Source organism: Lathamus discolor, chromosome 6, assembly GCF_037157495.1.
Source record: "Lathamus discolor isolate bLatDis1 chromosome 6, bLatDis1.hap1, whole genome shotgun sequence".
Taxonomy (NCBI): Eukaryota; Metazoa; Chordata; class Aves; order Psittaciformes; family Psittacidae; genus Lathamus; species Lathamus discolor.
The window spans coordinates 13,964,658-13,970,231 of NC_088889.1; positions in this window are offsets into that span (position 1 = coordinate 13,964,658).

Consider the following 5,574-nt stretch of genomic DNA (forward strand, 5'->3'; position numbering starts at 1 on the left):
GAATACTAATTCCATAGAAAAGAGTCCAGGAGTAGAATAAATGAATTACAACACTGGAAGAAATCTTATCCATGGGAAGGATGGCTTTGTGCAAAGGCTAGAGCAAAGGTAAGGGAAAAAAGGGTTTGTGGGATTCTCTGGGAAATGAAAGCCAAGACAAGCTTTTCCCTCTCTTAACCCAAAATTACTTCTCCAACAGCTGCAGCTAAAAGACATGACATGACAGCATCCACCATTGTTCATGTAAGCCTTAAGCGTGGCTCTGCACTGCAGACCTTCCCACATGCCGCTGATACCAGGATCTTTGCAAGCCCACAGCACACAGTGAATCTGTTCAGGGCATCAGGTGCTCCCTGGTAAGTCTTAGCAAAGTCAAGAGTCCTCCACCATGGGTGATTTAGCTGCAGACCTTCACACTAGACCTTGTTCACTGAAATGGCTTTTCACAGAGATCATCTTCCCTACATGCCATATAGAGAAGGAAACTGTTCTTCACAATTATATTGTCCTCCAGGATGGGCAAGAGGAATATTTCACCCCAATAAACCTCTGCTTCACACTTGGTTTTGCTCAGTGATTATTTTTGTAGACAGCTTCTGACCAAAAATGGCTGTGTACACAAACACCATACAGGAAATAAAAATAGCCATACAGAAAGTAGGATTAAATTCAGTGTTTTACAGAGAAGCAAAATGTTATCTCAGACATCATCAAACACAATCCATAAACAATATGACTGTTCTTACTAGCACTCCTCTGTGTAACATACATCTGTGTGTTTGCAAGACTGATACCAATAGCAAGAAATGCTCCCAACTGTCAACGACTTTTTTCCCTCAAGTATAATTAACCTCACTGTCCTTTCATTTACAACAATACTGAAGTCAGAGATGGGCTGCTGGAGCTCAGTAGCAAAGGTCTGTGTTTATCTGTGATCAAGGCATCCAGGATATTATTTCTGTTATGATTCTAAATCTCTATCTGCACTCTTAGAAGTGATTTGCAGAGACGGGGTGGACACCAATATGAAGATTGCTAAAAATTGGGCTATATCTCCAGTTCACAAAAAGATGCAAAGCTACAGCTGATATGTCTCCTGCTATGAGAAAGTCAAGTAATTTAGCATTAAGTTTCCACTGAAATTGGAATAATAAGTCAGAATCTTAACTTTGCAGTGAAATGAAATACTCTGAAATAGCTTGGTGTTGTCCTTATGCCTCTGCTTTGATGAGGTCAGAACATTTCTTGTAGGTCAAAATTTTTAAAGTTTCATTTCATTCCTTTTTTTGCCTGGCTTTATCATTTTGACTTTTACATAACACACAGAATCCCTGAAGACTTAAAATAACAGACTTGAAGTAAAGCATCCTGATGATGCCCTTAGGCATTCTCACAGAATAAGAATTTAAAAACACAGCAACAGAAAATCCTCCATCAGAAAACTGCCACCCCAGCCCCGCTCACCAGCGGCAGCTCCCAGTATCATTCCCTCAGCATCACTCGTCTACTACTGTGGGCCTGGTGTTCTCTTGAAAAATTACTCCCACTAAAGAAAGAGTTTCCAGAAATCCAGCTTTTTAACGCACAGCACTGAAACACAGTCTAACAAAGAAAAATCGTCTTTGTGAAGAGGAGATCTAAATAAAAGCAATCAATTACTTCCCTTGTACTTAACAGCATAGATGTCAAAGCAGTACTAACAAGCTGTTAACATGGTATAAAAAAACAAAAAACACCATATACTAAGAAAATTAGAGCAGCAATGAAAAACTTGGCTGCAAATCAATTTATTTAAAGTTCAAAATCCTTGCCTCATGTATTCCACACATCATGGTTTAACCCCAGCCTGCAACCAAACCCTACCCAGCCACTCGCTCACTCCCCACCAGTGAAATGGAGGGGAGCATTGAAAGGGTAAAAGTGAGGAAACTTGGTGTTTCTTAACTTTGGGTTGAGATAAAGACAGTTCAATAGGTAAAGCAAAAGCCATGCACACAAGCAAAGCAGAAGAAGAAATTCATTCACCACTTCCCATCAGCAGGCAGATGTTCAGCCATCTCCAGGATAGTGGAGTATGCACAAGAAGAATAAAACTGCAAAATATTCACACTTTTTCAAGACTGTTCATTACAGTCACATCACAAGACCATTTTTAATTTTTAAGAGAGAAATGCTGAAGAAGCAAGTGCCAGAGATAAAGAGAAAAAATAGGGAGTTAATCTGTATTTTATGCTGCCATATTTTATGCCTTAGTACTCCACTATACAGCCAAATTCTGTTTCCATGTTCCCAGAGGTTCACTCAGGTGACAAAAGTACATGAAGGCTAATTCTCCTGCCTCTGTTTTATCCTGCTGGACCACCTCATTTCTACCAATGGGGATCAGTTAAGATCAACCAATTTTCTTGAGCTGCCTAAAGACAAACCTGAGTGTGGTGCACCAGAGATGGTATAAAGCAGTCCAAAAGCCCCTCCAACAGAGCAGGGTCTTCTTTGTTTAGCTGAAAATAAGGATGAGGGCTAGAAGAGACAATCAGGATCACTGAATTTTCCTGCCATCCAGGCCACATATTTAGTGCAGAAAGAAAGTCAGTATCCAGCAGTGACGTTATTCTTGCTTTCCATTTAACAGTGCTAAGTAGCATAAAACCAAGCCGCTATCACCCAACCAAGTGGAGCAAAACAAAGATCTGGAAACAAGAAGGACCAGTGGTGACAGCTTGTTTAGGAGCCTTGTTAAAGCTCAGGGTGTTGGGACAATTGGGGTTTGGCAAAGCTCCTGCAGCCCAGGGGCTGGGAATGGGCCATCACATCCCCCTTCCAGCCTTCCACAGGCCCTGCAGCTCTGAAGATGACACCATGACCAGGACCACCGACAGTGCTGATGGGAAGGAGGTGCATACGAACAAAGCTATTTTTTGCAATAGCCAGCCCAGGGCTGAGTGGAGTTTGCAGATAAAGAAAGGCTTGATATTAAAACAAGATTGCTGTTGATTATCTCTGATCAAAAACAATTTAAGGGAGACTTACAACATGCCAAGAAATGGAGGCTTATTGCAGAACTGCATCTCCCACCTGTGGGTTCTGAACCCTTTCTGTTCAGAAAGGCACTTCAGCGCTGTTCAGCCTTCTCTTTGCTGGTATGGAAAACGCTGCAAATGTGTGAAAACACCAGCCGCAGATGTTATATCTAAAACCAACATAATTGTGAGTGTTAGCTATGTCAGCTGCTGCTCCTGGTTTGCCTTCCCAGACATTACTCTCCATTAATCCTTCTGTCCTGTTCATCAGGCTGAGAACTCCTCCAGAGGATTTGAATTAAGTAGGTGGTCTCCTTTGAGGATGAAGCCAAAAAACTGAATAAACTGGGAGAGTGCATTATGAGAGCAGGACCGATGCACAGCGCAGCACCCCCATTTATCTGGTTCAAAGTTTGTTTAGTGAGGATATTTTTAATGGAGACTCAGCTGTTTAGCTCTTTCCCATGGGCAAACTCCAGAGGTAATGGACAAAATGTCAGGGTAAACACAGAAAAACTTTTTTTTTTTTCTCTCTTTTTTTCCCACTTTTTTCTTTTTTCTTTTTTTTTTTTTTTTTTACAAAAATAGATTAATAGAATTTGGAATGGCTCTGAAGGCTGAAGACTGCCTCAGCCACCCAAGTGGAAACAAGTTGGGAATGCTGCACAAAACCTCTCTGGAAGCCAAAAAGCAAGAGAAACAAATGGATCTGCAGTAGGAAAATCTTTCTGATGCAGCACAACTTTACAGGCACTGACTGTCCATTGGGGAAGGTATAGGATAGATAAAGCTTCCTATGGTCCTCCAATATAGACCAAAGCACTGGGGAAATGCGGAGGATGCTCTCTCTGCCTGTGCTCACACCATACACAGAGCATCAGCGTAGGCAATGAGGGAGGGAAAATGATGAGGTTATTGCCACAAGAAGTTGTGCTGCCCCAGCCCACAGATTGGGTGATCGCCTCATGTAGAGATGGGGAGATGGGTGAGAAGAGTGAAGGGATCCGTGTCCAAGAGACACTAGTGCCCATGGCCCGCCCTTGCTGTCACCTGGGTGACTGAGACAGCACCATGTTCCAAGCTCTCCACACTGTGGGAATAAGACTACTTCACAACCTACCATGCTCCTCAGCATGCAGGATGGACCATACCAAGCTTGGCTCAGTCTCACACACCTTCACTAGGTTATGCATGGGATGTACAGAAGGTAGTCTCATCCCCAGGGCACCTGGAGATCACTAAATGCTTTTGTGTAAAGGGAGGCTAATAACCAACTTCTTCCTGATCCACTCACACCAACCAGGGGAGACAACTCATGCCACTGGGTCCTTGACTAAACCACAATATCCAGAGATGGACATTAAAGCTGCAAATTGAGGGGAAATCAGTAGAAATTAGTACCTGGGGCTGTGAACAACTCACAAGAGGCAGTAAATCCTCAAGCATGGAAACTTGGAAGTCAGAAATGCCAACATTTCTAAAAACCACGTAGTAGCTTTGCAGGAAAATACGATCGCAATGCAAAATTTGCGAGTGAAAGTTCACAGCATCCTTCTTACCAAAAAATGGTTTGGGTTGGAAGGGGTTTTAAATATCATCCAGTTCCAACCCCCTGCTATGGGCAGGGACACCTTCCACTAGAGCAGGCTGCTCCAAGCCCCGTCCAGCCTGGCCTTGAGCACTGCCGGGGATGGGGCAGCCACAGCTTCTCTGGGCAACCTGGGTCAGGCCCCAGCACAGCAAAAATTAACTGATCAAAAGGCTTTTTTTTTTTTTTTTTCTGAACATGGTGGAAATGGCCACAGAGCAGGTCCAAATTTGCAGCCAGCTCTCATCACAGGGAAGGGCTGTAGTCTTGCTATCACACTACCCGGAGCTCTTGCTATGTGTTTCCCCTCAGGATTAGGATGCTTATGATTAAGAGCTCTTGATCCACCCACTCTTTTGACTCCTGGTTCTTGTCCTAGAGATCAAACACCAAGAAGGAAGAACCCCTGAGGCTCAGCAGAAAAGAACTCTGATAGCTATGTGGTGAGGATGGGTGGAAAGGGAGGCAGGGGCTTCTTTCCTCTCTATACAGGCAGACATATGGTACCAACGACAATGACCCCCTCCTACATTGCTTGGCCTCTCTTAAACATTGACTCTTGCCTTGTTTCTTGCCACAGAGCCCCTTTTATAGGTCCTGCCCTTGTAAGCTCTTCTGAAACACCTGGCTCCCACTTTCACACCAGGTCGGTGCAGGGGAGCCCAGACACTTGCATGGGCAGTGGCAAATCACCCAAGCAGTTCTGGAGCGGAAGCTCCAGTGCTTGTGGCACAGAGGAGCAGGTTTCAGTGGGATAATACTGTTACATTGTTGTAGCTGTGAATCGCTGGTGAAACTTCAGCTGGGTAGGCTATTGCCTGTAAAGCAGTGATTATATTCTTCACAATACTGGGAATCGGGCCACAATTGCCTGGTGATTAGGTGAAGTAATTTGCAACCAAAACTGAACACTGCTCCAAATAAATTGGGTAGGTGGCTACGGAGCCAAGGTTCTTTGGGTAATCT